Raw genomic sequence first — 18446 nt, 5'->3', positions numbered from 1 at the left:
AAATCATATCATATGGCACATGGGACCAAGTTGGGAATGCTAACCGTGAAATAAACAGAGGCATCATGCCATGCCCACAGGCTCAAATATTCATAATTGAAAGCAGACACGAAAGAAGGTTTCATCAAGGAAATTTTAATATAATACAATAATTTCAATTGTGTAATATAAGTGTATTGTTGGACAACCACTAGACCCAAAAGCTTGTAACGAACTTTAAACTAGTTGACCACATCTTTGCTCCTCTTGATTTTTATAGAGCATTTCTTTCTTCTCCCTATAAGTTCAACTTCGCACATGCTCCCCCTGCTGCAGAGTTTCGAGATACTTTCTCAATGTCAGGTCCTACCTGCAGCTACCATAACACAAATTCAGAAGTTTACTTGTGAAAATTGCATTCCAATATGAACATAGTAGTAAAATTGTACTACATTTCGAAAAGAAAAACACTCATTTCAAGATAGTATTCTTGTACATAATAGTTTATCCAATATGCCAAAGAAAACAAGAGTATGTATTTAAGCTTCGTGTTTTACGTACGTTTTGGGTATGTGTTAGCCTTTTTACTAAAACAACGAGAGATAAGTTGTTAACATGATCAACTATAAAGAAAATCCTATTGCTTATCGACTGGAGCTTTCTAATTGTTCTTCACATGAATGAACATATATTCAAAATGTCTCAAAATGCCATAAACATATATTCAACTGTTAACTTCCAAAAAACATATATTCAAGCCTTGAAGAAGAAAATACTTGGAAATCTATCATTCACAAAATGGTCAGAATCAATCCCTTCATTAACTTCAAAATTTCTGGATTCAAATACTTTTAGAAGAGCTTGAAATATTATTATAAGATTGCCACGGAACCATCGAAAACTTAAATTTGGAATGCGATAGAATTATCATATGGTGTCGGTGCTTCATTTTATAAGTAATAAAATAAGGAAATTTAACCTATTGGCTTTTAGATTTAGCTTCTCACTCACAACTCACAAGCACAAGCAAAAAGCAATAAAAATGGAGAAAGAAAACATAGGTAAACAAGGGAGCCCATATTCTGTTGGCTTTTCTACTTTAATATTCTCTCGCTGCTTCATTTTATAACTAATAAACACAAACCAAACCACCCATTTCGCTTTAAAATTAAAAAGAAAGAAATTACCTTGCTATCACTTGATGGTGGTGGTTAGTAGAAGAGGGATGGTTCTTCAATTACAAGGGAAGGTACATGTTGAATTTTATAGAAATCCTCTCCATCTTCCTCAATCCGACGGTGGAGTTCTCCATGCATCCCTCTGATGGTTAATTCCCTGAGATTAGTAAGATATCTCAGCCCATCTGGAAGCGTCGTTAATCCTCTGCAATTTTGGATGTGCAATCGACAGAGACGAGGCATGGCTCCTTCCTCTATCCTCCACTCTGTTATTTGGTCCATACCACGAACATAAAGGAATTCAAGAGAAGGAAAGCCTCCTTTGGAGAAAACCAATATCTTTGTATTCTCCTCGAAAGCTTGTAATATAAGCTTCAAAATTGTTAGGTTTGGTAGCTTCTCTAGTATTCCCATTTGGTCCTCCTTGAGACCACAACTCCACACTTCTAACTTGGTGAGGTTTGGATAGTTGTGGAGCTCTTTCGGTAATTCTGCGAATAGCCCTACCAACGCCAATTTGTATATACCTCGACAGCTTGATACTATTTGCATAGCTTGCTCTTCACCGCTACTATTTCCAACAATTAGAGACCGGATACGGTTAAGCGTGCTGCCTGTAGATTTTAAGATTTCCTCCAGATTTTGCAAAGAGCTTGACACTCTTATTCTCAGTTTTCTAAGATTGGTTAATCTACCAACATCTTTCAAATCACAATACTCACTTGAAAGGTTATATAAGGTCTGTAGATGGCCAAGAGTAGACAGCTCCAGCTTACCCTTTGCTCTGTACTCCCAGGGTAAATATAAATGCCTTAATTGTTTCATCTTCATTATCACATTTGGGATGACCATGTCTCTACTAATAACACGAAAATCAAGAGTTTGCAAGCATACTAAATTACCTAGGGATGGCGGAAACGTTTTTATATTGCTATGCCTCACACTTAGAAACCTTAAGTGTAACATATTTCCAATTTCACTTGGCAACTCAACTTTTACTCGATACAGACCTTCAAACTTCAAAACTCTAAGCACTTTGAAATCCTTCAACGGAGATAGTAATCCTTTTTCACTTATTGGCCTCCATTCTCCTAGGCCAAAGAATAATAGAGACCTTACGTGCCCATTTGTTTCATCTCTTGAAGAAACCAACCTATCTGCGTTCTCATCCAAGTAAATTTCAAGTCTTCGAATTTTCCCCAATTGTGCTGCCGCGGCTGCCACAGAAGAAGTATTTTCTTGCAAAGAATTGTTAATTTGGAGAAAACTTTCCTCTTTTGCCTTTAACAAACACATGTCTCGTACAAGATCATGGATTCGACAACCTTTAATTGTCCCAGTTGAACCACTTGTTCCCACTTGAACCAGACACCTTTCCACCAATTCACTTAAGCAATCACGTGCTATATCCTCCATTGTTTTCCTCGAACCATGTCTTTGTTGTCTCAAGGAGATAAGACCTTCTGCCACCCATAACTTAGTCAATTCGCTCACAAAAAACTCAGAGTCTTCAGGATAATGACCTAAATATAAAAAACATGGTTTTAAGTAATACGGTAAGTCATCATAACTCAATGCCAACACTTGTGATACACCTCCATATTCTTCTTCATGACCTATGCCTCTACTTATGTATTCATGAACATTCTCATACACTCTCTCCCATTCTCTAATGGAGTTTTTTCTGGCTAGAACTCCGGCAAGCACAATGATGGCTAATGGCAAACCTTTACAATATTGAAGCATCTTCATTCCTAAGTCTCTGTACATTCCCAAGTCTGAAAAATAGGAAAGAAAAAAAATTAAATACGGACTTGTAGTATGAGCAATTGTAGTGGATATTCCTTGCTCGAATGATTTAAAATTAAAATCTTGAAATCCTGAAATTTACTGATATTCTTTATCTTATTATAAGTTTGGATTTTATAATACATGCCAAATGGAAAAGAAAAGATGAAGGGTGAGAAAATACCGATTTCAGCCCTTGCATGTATTGCTTTCTTCACAAGTAGTTCCCAACTCTCATTCTCATTGAGTGGCTTGAGTTTGTGGGGAAAAACATTTCTATTTGGGAGCGAAGCTACTGCTTGATTCCGTGTAGTAAGCAGTATTGTGCTTTCTGTTTCCACGTTTGGAAATGCAACCTTCAAAAGATTCCATGTCTCGATACTCCAAATGTCATCAAGAATCACCAAACATCTCATTTCTTCCATGACACGAAAAAGCTTCTTTGCTATTTCATCATAAGTCATTTCCTTAATTTCTTGTTTTTGTTCCTGGGTAGCAGAAATCAGTTTAAACAGAATTCCTTCCCAAACATTTCTTACTTGACACCGTTGAGATACACAGACCCAAGCAAAACTACGAAAGTGGTGCCTTACTTTTTTGTGATGATAAACCGTTTTTGCAAGGGTGGTCTTCCCTAAACCGCCCATACCCCAAACAGATACAACTTGATGACGTTTTTCATCTTTCACCAAATGCATAACCAATTCTTTAACGTTGGACTCTAACCCAACAACATCACGTTCAACAACATGAGAATAACTTCGCCTGAGTAGTTCTTGCCTCTCTTGCAATTGCAAGGAAGATTCACCGTCATTACTGTCTCTGTCCCTTATTATTTCCTTTATGTTATACTTCTGCAAATTCGACCTCAAATCAGAAATTCTGGTGGTGATATTCTCAATTTCGTTCCCAATCTTGTAACGATCAACTCCTTCCTTGAAGATGCAGGCAAATCTTCTTAGAATATTCTTCACACCTCTTTTCTTCTTGGAAGCCACTTTCAAGCCATAAGTTTCAATAACATCTTCCAAATCATAAGCAGCATCTCTAATTTGGGCAACCCAAATCTGGACTGTTGGATCTTCTCCTTGTCTTGCATCCAAATCTTTCAGGAATCTCTTCATCACTAGTAGCTCAGTTTGTGCAGCTTCAACTTGACGGCTGACTCCAGAAAAGAACTTGGCTTCCTGAATAGTGAAGTCTTTGACACTTTCGAGTACAAAGGTGTTCGTACCACTTTTACAAAAATCAAAGGAGATAGTATCGTATAGTAGTGTAGCTCGGAAGTCCGAGTGTCGTATCCACAGAGAGCAGTGTAAAGAAAATAACAGAGATGAAAAAGAACAAGTGTGATTGAGAGGTAGATTTATGCAAGATTTGATTTGGAGAAAATTTAATTGATTAAAACACTAAGGCATTGGGTTTCCACTTTTAACATAAGCATGCAACTCTTAATAATTTGATCCACAAAATATTTTCCATTGTAGTTGTTCAAAATAATTAAAGCTCTTTTTAATTTCCTTTAGAAGTATTCTAAGCATAACTTGTACCATTGGCAACAAACTATCAAAAAATAATCTTCATCAAAATTCTATTAATCTTTAGTAATTCTCTTCTCTTTTAAAAGCATGAAAGTTTTTACTACACTATGGGAAAAACATGATTGAACCCATGAAATAGATTATCAAACATTCATCAATTAATTAAAAAGAAAACTACAAATTCCATTTGAACAAAAACTACAAATTCACATTAAAGCTTAAGTTTGGATCAAACTAATAAAAATTACACACTTATATTAAAAGTTTCCTCCCTAGCCCTAGCTAGGGAGTTAGTTCCCCATAATAAAATAAAACTAAAAACAGAATTTAAGACTTAGAAATATGGAGGGAAAAGAGAAAAAGCTCAAGATTGTGGAGCTTGGTGTAGTTTTACAATGCCGTAGCTCCATCTATTTATAGGAGGATGGGAGCAATATTCATGATTTTAATATGTCTTCCACTTGCCATCAAACCAATTGCCAAGTTGCTTCCTTTAATTAATTCATTGTGATGATGACTCCTTATCTAAATTCTTCAAAACTTTCTTCCACTTGAACACTTTGTCATGCATTTCCATACTTTCCTTCTTCTCATTGTCGGGTATCACTCTTGAATTTCTCCACACCACTCTCCACTTGCTTCTTTACTCCAAGCTTTTATCATTTCAAATAAGTACCCATCATTTTCAAATATATTCCTTAATCTTGGCCTAGTTCCTTGACTTTGGTTTTCACAAAGATCTTTGAGTCTTCTTATCAATTGCTCCACTTGCTCATCTATCGTATCTTCTCATAAAAACTGCAGCAACTTTCCTCAAATTGTAGCTAGATAACAACTCAAGCATCATCATTCTTCTTTGCATTCATTGGTTGCAAGTAGTCAATTTGAACTTCTCCTTCATTGTTTATTCATTCTTTCTTTATTTCTTCAATGATGGAAGCTTTGCATGCATGTCCTAGAGTATATTCATGCAATTGATTGCTTCTTCTTTTCATTTGTTTTATCTTCAATTGCATTTGCTGCTGCACAAGTTGTCTCGAGCAAATTTCCTTGGCTTTGGCTGCACATATTTCTTCTCATCCTTTACTTTCTTCTTGCAACACATTACTTACTTCTTTTCCTCAACATGCTATTGGTGGAAGACACTTAATATCTACAAACAACCACTCATTAAATATAAAAACAAAGATTGGAAAGAAACAATAAAAATACTTTAATAGATTTATATAAAACAAAAGAAAATACTAACAAATATAAATTTAAGGATAAAACTTGTATTAATTTTGTGCTCATCAAATACCCCCAAACCTATATTTTGCTAGTCCTCGAGCAAAAGAAAATAAAAACTAAGTAGAAAAGAAAACTAAGCCACTTTCGCAGGGATCTCGATTGCATTTAGCATATGCAACAAGCCTTTAAACCCCTAGGTTACCCTAGTGGACGAGTATAGTCTCGTGAGGGCTTTCAGTGATGATACCCACAAACATCGAAATGAGAGTTTAAAAATTTATGCTACAACAAAATTTGAAAATTTAAACAAATGCTTAACCATCATCAAAAGCTATTTGGATTGAAAAATTCATGAACAATTTTTAAAAGAGCAAACATGTTTCAAATTAATCCCCACATAAAGTTTTGATCACTTATAATCATTTAGTAAATTTTTCATTTGTTTCCTTTGGTGTTTAAGTGAACCAACACATTTTAGAGACAAAAGTTAATTTCAATCATAGTAACCTCATTATTTCAATCATTATCAAAATTCAGTGCAAATAACTAACCAAAGCATATATATACAATTTTTTTTTTTCTTTTTTTTTTTTTCTTTTTTTTTATTTTTTATTTATTGTGACTGTGCAATGTTTAGTTCCATTAAGCTTTCTAATTAACCCATGTAGCGAGATTTAGGCCAACGACTCTCAAACCAAAGGTTTTAAGGCATTAGGTGTAGAAACACCCCTAAGGGCTTATTAACTCGAGTTAAAAAGGCTACAGAACTAAACTAGTCACAAAATGTATTTACCCCAAAACTTTACCGTTTGACGCGAACACTCGCTGCTGTTTAGGCAAGAGGCCCGGTTACTAAGTAAAACTCTGGATAAATTAACATCATTATTATTATTTTATTTATTTACTTATTTGTTTTTTTACGCCAAGGTCAATCAAGAGCAATGTCTTCTAACTCTACTTAAAACAACAAAGTTAACTATAATTGATCTTTTCTTTCATTCTCACTAAAGTGTTGATGTGCATGTGAGAGTTCAAAGTATAACTCATGAATTATCCACTAAATAGAAATAAGTGAAAAAAAAAAAAAAAAAAAAAAAAAACTAAAATTATGGGTTTAAAATTTAATAATATGTTTCCAATCGTAAAAATCATTCATGAGTGTTAAATCTGATTTGATGATAGTAAGCATAAAAATCTAGAGATAACACCATTTTTATTTTTTAATTAATTTTTTTTTTAATTTTTGGGTGAAATAAAATAATAAAAAAAACAAAACAAAACTTCTAAACCTTACCCCCAAACCTAAATCAATCATTGTCCTCAATGTGGAAGAATGTAGGTATCAACAAAGTTATAACAAGAAATGAAATGGAGTAAAGCAATTAAATAAAAGAACAAAAAAGAATTAAAATTATAATTTAGTTGCAAAAATAATAAAAAATAAAAATAAAAATAAAGGAAAACAAAAATAACCAAACAAAACAGTAAACCCTAACAAACAGTTCTACGCAAACCGAAACCCAAAAGACGAAGAAGTCCAGCCCATTGGAACCTCCAAATCAATTGAAAACCCAATCCAAACGAAAGCCCAAAATTTTTTTTTTTTTTTTTTTTTTTCGGAAAGAAAATAAACTAAGTTATAAAAGAAAAAGAAAAATAAACACATTTCCAAAATTTTAAAAATATATATATATATATATATAGAAAAACAAAAACAAAAACTGGAAAGGGAAGGTCACGGATAAAAGAAGGAAGGGATGTGTCGGCGTGCAAAGACAGCGTTCAATAATTAAGCAGAAAACACGGAAAGTGAAAGTGAAAGTAAAAGTGAAAGTGAAAGTAAAAAACATGAAGGTAAAAGAAAAAAAATTGTCTCCCCTCTAAAAACACGCGGCTGCAAAACGTTAGGGAATCCGAGAGAAACAAACGCAGAAGCCGAAGTCTATTTAACCCGTCTCTGTGGAGTTGAGCTTGCGTCTGTGTTTCATCCTGAAAACTCAGAGTAAAACATCAATAAGCAAGAAACACAAATCACAATGGCAACCTCACCCACTTCCCTCGATGATTTGAATCTAGAGTTGGCCCTTGCGCCATCAGTGGCTCAAGTAAGTGCTCCTCCTCAATCCGTCTTCCCAAACTCCACATATCATCATGGCTCGGCCTCAAACTTTGCTGAGGCAATGCCGAGAAGAGTAGTGCTGCCAGGAGGGATGACTGTTAGGAGACTCACACCGGCAGATCATCTGTACATGACACAGAGGTCAGACAAGGCCGCGGTGGAGGAGTCTCATGATTTAACTGTTCTCCACGCAACCTCCTCCACAAATCTGGGCATAAGATTACTGGCGAGGACGCGAGAGTGCGCAGTTCTGACCGAGGAAGTAGCCTCTTTGAAGGCTCAGGTGGCGGATTTGCAAAAGCGGCTCTACTGTGCCAACCAGCAAGTAGAAGCACTGTGGAAGAGAAACAATGATCATGCAGAGCTTTTGCAGATTCTACAAATAAGAGAAAATAGAGGCAATTAGTATGATGCCTCAGGTGGCTCAATATCTGGGAAGAAACATGTGATTTTTAAATATATATATGCATTTTCACGTCTATGTATGTAATCACATGTTTATGAAATGAATAAGTATTCGAGCCAAATTTCCGTGTGTGCAATCAAGAAGCAATCTACTTCCCAAACTTAACAACAAATTAAATACATAAACAAGTAAAAGAAAGAAAGAAAGAATTACAGTAATAAAAGCAAAGAGAAACAAGAAATTCAGAATTGCCTTAGTTGGAGATCGGGTTCCGATCTGTTTATTTATTTATTTATTATTTTTATTTTTATTTTTTTACAGTACTTAAATAGAAAGATAATACCTGGAAAATATGCGTGTCAATCCCTTTGGTATTTATCCCGTACAGAATGAAAGACAAAAATAATAAATAAATAAAATCCAAGCAAAAAGAAATAAAGACCAAAATAAAATAAAACACACAAAAAGAAAACTAAAATCTATACAAATACAAAATAAACAGTCATAAAAAAAATACAAAAATAACCACACAAAGAAATAAGCAAAAATTATATTGTTTTTTTTTTTAAAATTATTTTTTTATTTTTAACACTTTGTAAAAAATAACTTATTTTAAAAACACAAATATACAAGCAACTCACGGATGACCAGTTAAGGGCCTCAGAAAACACAGCCAGGGGATCCGGGAAGGTTGGAGGGGTCACAATGGTCCCGCTTAAAACCCAAACTTCTTAAACACCAAAGGTGTCGCCTATAGAACTCCTAGACACTGTATTGACGAAGACACTCACTGGAGTTACCAAAAGTCAGCTCATATGAAAAATCTTTTTTTTTTTTTTTTTTTTTTTTTTTTTTTGTGTGTGGGTAATTTCTACAGCTTATGAATATCTAAAAAAACATAAATAGCACAAATAAATAATAAATACGAAACTAAAGATAGTCTGAGAATTCAATCCTGATAAACAGGATTCTCCAAGTGAATCGTGTCATCCTGCATAACAAAATTATCCAAAAATGGTTTAAGACGTTGACCATTAACTTTAAAAACATTACCATTTTTTGGATCCTCAATCTCCACTGCTCCAAAAGGAAAAACTCTTGTGACCACAAATGGACCTGTCCATCTGGAACGAAGTTTACCAGGAAAAATATGCAATCTCGAATTATATAAGAGAACTTTCTGTGATGGTTCAAAGTTTTTCCTCAAAATATTTCTATCATGAAAAACCTTCATTTTCTCTTTGTAAATTCGAGAGTTTTCGTAAGCATCATTCCTTAATTCTGCCAACTCACTCAACTGAAGCTTCCTATTTGAACTTGCATCATTTAAACCAAAATTAAACATTTTAATTGCCCAATATGCCTTATGTTCAAGTTCAACTGGTAAATGACAAGCCTTACCGTAGACAAGTCTGTAAGGTGACATCCCTAAGGGGGATTTGTATGCTGTACGGTATGCCCATAAAGCATCAATTAATCTCAAAGACCAATCTTTACGGTTAGGACTCACAGTTTTTTCCAAAATTTGTTTTATCTCCCGATTAGCAAGTTCAACTTGACCGCTTGTTTGTGGGTGATATGGGGTAGCGACTTTATGAGTGACACCATATTTTTTCATTAAAGCCTCAAAAGGTTTATTACAAAAGTGTTTTCCCCCATCACTTATAATAGCTCGAGGTGTTCCAAATCTTGCGAAAATATTTTCTTTTAAAAACCGCAAAACAGTTTTATGATCATTATGTCGACAAGGAACAGCCTCTACCCATTTAGAAACATAATCAATACCGACCAAGATATAAAGATATCCAAAAGAAATAGGGAAATGACCCATAAAATCAATGCCCCAACAATCAAATATTTCAATTACCAAAATTGGGTTCAAAGGCATCATGTTTCTACGGGTAATTGCCCCCAACTTTTGACAACGGTCACAAGTTCGACAAAAAGAATTAGTGTCTTTAAAAAGCGTAGGCCAATAGAATCCACACTGCAAAATTTTTGCAGCGGTTTTCTTTACAGAAAAATGACCGCCACATGCTTCATTATGACAAAAAGAAATTACTGCATGGATTTCATTATCAGGTACACACCTTCTAATGATCTGATCAGGGCAATATTTAAACAGATAAGGGTCATCCCAAAAGAAATTTCGAACCTCTGTAAGAAATTTCCTCTTGTCTTGAGCAGTCCAATCAGATGAAATTTTACCTGTAGCAAGAAAATTAACAATGTTAGCAAACCAAGGTAATTCTGAAATAGCAAATAATTGCTCATCTGGAAAAGAATCATTAATTGGCAATGTTTCAATGATATCCTCAAAACTCAATCTAGACAAATGATCAGCCACTACATTTTCTACTCCCTTTTTATCTTTGATTGTGATGTCAAATTCTTGAAGTAGTAGGATCCACCTAATCAGTCGAGCTTTAGCATCTTTTTTTTCAAAAAGGTATTTTAAAGCTGCATGGTCAGTGAAAATAACAATAGGTGATCCAACTATATAAGAACGAAACTTATCCAAAGCAAATACCACAGCAAGGAGTTCTTTTTCAGTTGTAGAATAATTCATCTGAGCACTGTTCAAGGTTCTGCTTGCATAATGTATGACATGTGGCTTCTTATCCTTTCTTTGCCCCAAAACAGCTCCAACCGCGTAATCACTAGCATCACACATAATTTCAAAAGGTAAAGTCAGTCAGGTGGTTGCATAATTGGAGCAGATGTGAGCATTTTAATTAATTTCTCAAAAGCCTTTTGACATGAATCAGACCACTCAAATTTACAATCTTTTAATAGGAGATTACACAAGGGTCTAGATATTGCACTAAAATTCTGAATAAATCTCCTATAAAAACCAGCATGACCTAAAAATGATCTGACATCTTTAACAGTTTTTGGAACTGGCAATTTTGAAATCAATTCAATTTTAGCTTTATCCACTGCAATTCCTTTAGATGAAACAATATGACCAAGAACAATTCCAGAAGAAACCATAAAATGACACTTCTCCCAATTTAAAACAAAGTTTTTCTCTTGGCATCGAACCAATACTTTTTCCAAATTACTCAAGCAATTATCAAAAGAATCACCAAAAACAGATATATCATCCATGAAAACTTCAAGAAATTGCTCAACCATATCACTGAAAATACTGATCATGCATCTTTGAAAAGTAGCTGGAGCATTACATAATCCGAAAGGCATTCTACGAAAAGCAAAAGTACCAAAAGGACATGTAAAAGTAGTTTTTTCTTGATCTTCAATGGCAATTTCAATTTGATAATAACCTGAGTATCCATCTAAGAAGCAATAAAATTCATGACCGGCTACCCTTTCTAAGATTTGATCAATAAAAGGTAAAGGGAAATGGTCTTTTCTAGTTGCAGAATTCAGCTTTCTATAATCAATGCACATACGCCAACTTGAAACCACTCTAGTAGGTATCAATTCATTTTTATCATTTTCAACCACAGTTATGCCAGATTTCTTAGGTACAACTTGAGTAGGACTTACCCATTTACTATCAGAGATGGAATAAATAATACCTGCATCTATTAATTTTAACACCTCAGTTTTAACAACATCTTTCATGATTGGGTTTAACCTACGTTGTGCCTCCCTAGAAGACTTGGCTTCATCCTCTAAAAATATTTTATGAGTACAAACAAGAGGACTAATTCCCTTAATGTCAGCAAGAGTCCAACCAATGGCAGATCTGTGAGAATTCAACACATTAAGTAACTTACCTTCTTGCAAAGAGTCAAGTTCAGAAGATATTACCACTGGAAAAGTGTTGTTGGACCCCAAGAAGGCATGTTTAAGTCCCATGGGTAAAGGCTTCAATTCTAGATTAGGAACTTCCACATTTGATGGCAATGTCTTTTCCTTTCGAGGTGGAAGCTTCTCAAACCTTGGAGTCCATTTATCAGCCTGTAAGGAATTAAACAACGAATTAAGATAAGCAATTTCTGGCTCCTCAAGTAATTCGGATTCTTTAGAATTCAATAAAAGAGTCTCAAAAGGTTCAGAAATACTAGTCTTCTCAAATTGATCCTGTACAAGAACTTCAATCAAGTTCACCACTCCACATTCATCATCTTCATAAGGTTTCCTGAAAACATTAAAAATGTTAATTTCCAATGTCATGTTACCAAAACTGAGTTTCATTATCCCACTCCTACAACTGATGTGTGCATCACATGTAGCAAGGAAGGGACGTCCTAAAATGACAGGAATTTCATTTTCAGAATGCAAAACAGGTTGTGTATCCAAAACAACAAAGTCAACAGGGTAGTAAAATTTGTCCACTTGGACCAATACATCCTCAATTACCCCTCTCGGCACTCGTACAGAACGATCAGCAAGTTGCAACTTCATTGTTGTGGGCTTCAATTCACCAAGACCTAACTGCAAATACACTGAATATGGCAACAAATTTACACTAGCCCCCAAATCAAGCAAAGCACAATTGATGTAATTTTTTCCAATTACACATGAAAGAGTGGGACTTCCTGGATCTTTGTATTTAGGAGGGACCTTATGTTGCAACAATGCACTCACATGTTCAGTCAAAAATGCAGTTTTCTTCACCTGATGCTTTCTTTTAAATGTGCACAGATCTTTTAAAAATTTAGCATAAGAAGGAATCTGTTTAATAGCATCTAACAGAGGAATATTAACTTTGACTTCTTTAAAAACATCCAAAATTTCATGATTTTGATTCAATTTCTTTGGAGGATTTAAAGCTTGGGGAAAAGGAGCAGGAAAATTATTTTCATTTAATTCACTCAATTTGGACTTGTTTAGTTCATCATTATTCTTAGATTTTTCAACTTCCTTTGGTGAAGGTGTTGTATCAATTATTTTACCACTTTTAAGAGCAATGACAGACTTAGCATGTTCAATTGAGGTTTCACATAAATTAACATTTTTTGGATTTGGTTGAGTTTGAGAAGGAAATTTCCCTTTTTCATTTATTGCAAAAGAATTTGTCAATTTAGAAATTTGGCTTTTAATTTCTTTATTTTCATCAACCATTTGACCAAACAAGGTATCATACCTTTGATTTTGCTTCTGTTGTTCCTGCATAAATGCTTGAAGAGTATCGCTCAAAGATGGTCTAGCATTAAATGTATTAGTTGTAGGAAATTGATGATTGAAAGAATTTCTCTCACTTACCTGAGGTTGTGAATCATTGCTCCAACGAAAATTTGGATGATTCCTTGTCGCTGGATTGTAAGTGTTGGAAAAAGGAGAATATTGTTGTTTGAAGTTTCCAACAGCAGCACAACGCTCCTCATAAGCTCCTTTCATTTCCTGAAAAATTGGGCAATTTTTAACAGTATGACCAATCTCATAACAAGAATCACATACTTGATTAACATCAGCTTGAAAAACAGGTTGAGGCAAATTTGATTTTTCCGTTTTCAAAGCAGCTATCTCTTTAGTCAAAACCTCAAATTTTAATTTCCAATCATCTTCTTCTTTTAATTGATAAATTCCTTTATTAGTAGAAGATGTGGCAATTCTTGACCGATCAGTGGTCTCAACTGGACTGGGGACAGTCCATTGATGAGCTTTTTCAGCAATTTCATCCAAAAATTCTAGGGCATCATCAGGGTCTTTTTGCATAAAATTTCCATTACACATTGACTCAACAAATTGGCGATCACGAGGGAGAAGTCCCTCATAGATATAACTAGCAAGACGCCAATTTTCAAAACCATGGTGTGGGCACAAATTCAAAAGCTCTTTAAATTTTTCCCAAGTTTGATACAAAGTTTCATTTTCCTTTTGAGAGAAATTTGAGATTCTTTTCTTAAGAGCAATCGTCTTGTGATTAGGAAAATACTTGTTAAAAAATGCTTGAGTCATTTCCCCCCAAGAACCTATGGATCTAGCCCTTAATGAATACAACCAACTTTTAGCCTTTTCTTTTAAGGAAAAAGGAAAAAATTTCAACCTTATGAAATTAAGCCTATCAAGTTGAACATTGTAAAAAGTGCCAATAGCCTCTTCAAATTCCCTAACATGCACATAAGGATTTTCACTTTCCATGCCATGAAAAATGGGAAGCAGTTGAATCATTCCAGGTTTGAAATCATAATTTGGCATGTTAGGTGGAAACATGATGCATGACGGATTTGGTGCACGAATAGGATGCAAAAATGTCTCTAAAGTTCTAGGTGCAACTACTTCTCTCATTTCATTATTCTCAATCTCATTATTTTCAATATGAGCATTAATTTCTTGTTCATTATTCGCAATTTCTTGTTCATCATTCACAATTGCTGCCATGCTTTCAGATTTGTTGGAATTTTCAGTTGAAGAAGTTGAAGCAGAATGTTCTAAATTAACAGTTTCAGACTTTTTGACAAACCTTCCTAGATGATCTCTAGGTCGCATAAAGAAAATAAATAGATAAACAAAAAATACAAATACAAATATATATTAACAATGAGATAAGTTTGGAAAGAGTGTACCAGATGTGAAGAATTTCACATAACCAGCAAACCTTTGACCAAGGGGATCTCTGCACTCTTTGACAAGCCGCTCCCCGGCAACGGCGCCAATTTGTTCGTACCACTTTTACAAAAATCAAAGGAGATAGTATCGTATAGTAGTGTAGCTCGGAAGTCCGAGTGTCGTATCCACAGAGAGCAGTGTAAAGAAAATAACAGAGATGAAAAAGAACAAGTGTGATTGAGAGGTAGATTTATGCAAGATTTGATTTGGAGAAAATTTAATTGATTAAAACACTAAGGCATTGGGTTTCCACTTTTAACATAAGCATGCAACTCTTAATAATTTGATCCACAAAATATTTTCCATTGTAGTTGTTCAAAATAATTAAAGCTCTTTTTAATTTCCTTTAGAAGTATTCTAAGCATAACTTGTACCATTGGCAACAAACTATCAAAAAATAATCTTCATCAAAATTCTATTAATCTTTAGTAATTCTCTTCTCTTTTAAAAGCATGAAAGTTTTTACTACACTATGGGAAAAACATGATTGAACCCATGAAATAGATTATCAAACATTCATCAATTAATTAAAAAGAAAACTACAAATTCCATTTGAACAAAAACTACAAATTCACATTAAAGCTTAAGTTTGGATCAAACTAATAAAAATTACACACTTATATTAAAAGTTTCCTCCCTAGCCCTAGCTAGGGAGTTAGTTCCCCATAATAAAATAAAACTAAAAACAGAATTTAAGACTTAGAAATATGGAGGGAAAAGAGAAAAAGCTCAAGATTGTGGAGCTTGGTGTAGTTTTACAATGCCGTAGCTCCATCTATTTATAGGAGGATGGGAGCAATATTCATGATTTTAATATGTCTTCCACTTGCCATCAAACCAATTGCCAAGTTGCTTCCTTTAATTAATTCATTGTGATGATGACTCCTTATCTAAATTCTTCAAAACTTTCTTCCACTTGAACACTTTGTCATGCATTTCCATACTTTCCTTCTTCTCATTGTCGGGTATCACTCTTGAATTTCTCCACACCACTCTCCACTTGCTTCTTTACTCCAAGCTTTTATCATTTCAAATAAGTACCCATCATTTTCCAATATATTCCTTAATCTTGGCCTAGTTCCTTGACTTTGGTTTTCACAAAGATCTTTGAGTCTTCTTATCAATTGCTCCACTTGCTCATCTATCGTATCTTCTCATAAAAACTGCAGCAACTTTCCTCAAATTGTAGCTAGATAACAACTCAAGCATCATCATTCTTCTTTGCATTCATTGGTTGCAAGTAGTCAATTTGAACTTCTCCTTCATTGTTTATTCATTCTTTCTTTATTTCTTCAATGATGGAAGCTTTGCATGCATGTCCTAGAGTATATTCATGCAATTGATTGCTTCTTCTTTTCATTTGTTTTATCTTCAATTGCATTTGCTGCTGCACAAGTTGTCTCGAGCAAATTTCCTTGGCTTTGGCTGCACATATTTCTTCTCATCCTTTACTTTCTTCTTGCAACACATTACTTACTTCTTTTCCTCAACATGCTATTGGTGGAAGACACTTAATATCTACAAACAACCACTCATTAAATATAAAAACAAAGATTGGAAAGAAACAATAAAAATACTTTAATAGATTTATATAAAACAAAAGAAAATACTAACAAATATAAATTTAAGGATAAAACTTGTATTAATTTTGTGCTCATCAAAAGGAAACAACTGCCTCAGCCATTCTCTCTACTACTTTACTCTCTCTTGGCCAAAACGAAAACAAGTAAACCAGATCTAGTTTTTAGATTGATTGATGAGAATATCTCTTTATCAGTAGAGCAATTTCTTTCTGTCTATGTATGAAGTCCAATTCCACCCAACAAAAATTAGTAAACTTTGGCGTTTTCGATCTTTCTGACCACCTTCCCTTAATTATATATTTCTTCTAACTTTTTTGACAGCACACACAACACTACCACAGCATCCAATGCAAGTTGTATAATTGAAGAAAAAGGAAAAAGAAGACCTTATCTTGTAGCTGGCTGCCCCATTTTTTATATTTTTTATTTTGAAGATAACCTCCACAGTAGCCAAAAAACAAAAAAAAAGTCTTCCAATAAACGCAGGGCCACCTCTATGTAGAGCATAATTGTGATACCCTATGAGCAGCCCCATCTGCATATCTAAAAGCAGCATGAACTGGTGTGCTCCAAATCTTTTAAGCAATGCGGTAATGTCCTCCACAATACAGTCAATAAGAGAGTTGTGTAAGCAAACAAATATTTACAAAGTTGTGTGAGCAACTAACAAATATTTACATTATATAACTAAAGAGTGCTGCTAAACGAACCCTAAAATTAACTGAGTACATCTTACTACTAAAAAATTTATTGAATTATTAATTTATCCTAATATAAAATGACCAAAAAGATAAAATAATATTGGTATTTATTGTTTTGAATCCATGCCTTCAAACAAATTGACTTAATTTTTGACAAACAACACGGAATCCAGGAGAAGTTTATTGATCCAAGTTGATTTTTTTTATGCATAAAACTTAAACAATCAATAACACAAACCAATTCATGCTGAAATATTGGAAACCCACACCCAAAGAGTTCTCCGCTACAAAGTTGGAGGCTAGGAGAGTCTCAGACTACCATGATTGAGGGAGAAGAAGCGTTCAAAATGCCTATTGATATTTTACATTATTTTCCATACGAGTTAATAGTGTTTGTGTATTGTTAAAGGTGGAGAGACGTGTCAAAATTTTAGATAAAGGACAGGAGGAGACAGGGAATTTGGGGACAACATATCTCAACTCCCCTGCGATCCTATTCTCTACGCCACCCCTCTTATCAACCTCAGTCACCATTTCTACTTTAACTCCGACAGCAACTCATTAAAACCCAATTCTCAAATGCAACAATCTATAATCCCAATCCCAATTCAGATGTTTTCAAAAAACACATGGTGGTCTTGGTGGAGAACTGCAATTCCAGGTGGTGGTGGTTGCACATGAGAGAGAGAAAAGAAGAAGAAGAAGCATGAGAGAGAGAGAGAGAGTTTTTTTTGTTAAAATATTATTTTATTATTATTTTACTATAATTTTTTATTTTAAATACTTTAAAAGATTAAAAATTAAAGAGGGTGTACCGTGGGTATTTTTGGTAGTTAAATAAGGTGTACTTAGTGTAGGGGACTTTTCCTCCGGCGGCTGTAAATGGGCTGGGCTGCCGTAAATGGTAGACTGATGAAATTGTCCCCTTTGTCTGAGTTCAAAAATTAAGCCCCAAAATGCTTCGAAAGGGCAGCAGAGCCTTAGGAAGTATTTTGGTTACCTTCACCAACCAAAACAACAGCAACTTACAGATAATTTCTTCATGCTTACAGATAAACTTTTGGGCTTGGCATGAGAGGCATGTGGCATGGCAGCAAAATCAACATGAGTTTAGCACTGAGGGGAAATTTAGGCTTTCTTAGGGGGAAAAGGAAAGTGTTAAGGTGAGTAAGGAGAGGTTTGTAGGAGATTTGGCTAAGAAGAGAGAAATAAAAAACAATGCTTTTCCGGCAGCTTGACAGATACTTTGTCAGCCAGAAAATGAAGATGGAGAAGAAGGGTGAATAGTGCACGCGATTGCTAGATTTTTGCAGGTAAGAGAGAAAGCTTGCTCTATGAGTGTGGGTTGTGTTGATTTGTTGGATAGAAGAGGCCCTATTTATAGCTGCTGGGATTT

General features: G+C 34.5%; 1 long non-coding RNA gene, 1 other non-coding gene and 1 pseudogene across 3 annotated transcripts; 2 read left to right on the top strand and 1 right to left on the bottom strand.

The window, feature by feature from the left end:
* Window positions 1-93: 93 nt before the first annotated feature.
* LOC110769337 (putative disease resistance protein At1g50180) lies at window positions 94-16506 on the bottom strand (annotated as a pseudogene). Its single transcript, XR_015833106.1, has 4 exons — window positions 16431-16506; window positions 3130-4169; window positions 1167-2935; window positions 94-349 (listed from the first exon to the last, which is right to left on the bottom strand). The product of XR_015833106.1 is annotated as a putative disease resistance protein At1g50180 (transcript).
* Window positions 4011-16581, top strand: LOC148297153 (uncharacterized). The gene is made up of 2 exons (XR_015833107.1): window positions 4011-4169; window positions 16431-16581. It is a non-coding gene; the product is annotated as an uncharacterized LOC148297153 (long non-coding RNA).
* Window positions 13961-14067, top strand: LOC148297154 (small nucleolar RNA R71). Its single transcript, XR_015833264.1, has one exon. It is a non-coding gene; the product is annotated as a small nucleolar RNA R71 (small nucleolar RNA).
* Window positions 16582-18446: the final 1865 nt, after the last annotated feature.

Source organism: Prunus avium, chromosome 1 (assembly GCF_965620075.1).
Source record: "Prunus avium chromosome 1, drPruAviu1.hap1.1, whole genome shotgun sequence".
NCBI classification, from domain to species: domain Eukaryota; kingdom Viridiplantae; phylum Streptophyta; class Magnoliopsida; order Rosales; family Rosaceae; genus Prunus; species Prunus avium.
This window is presented reverse-complemented; position numbering and strand designations above follow the sequence as displayed.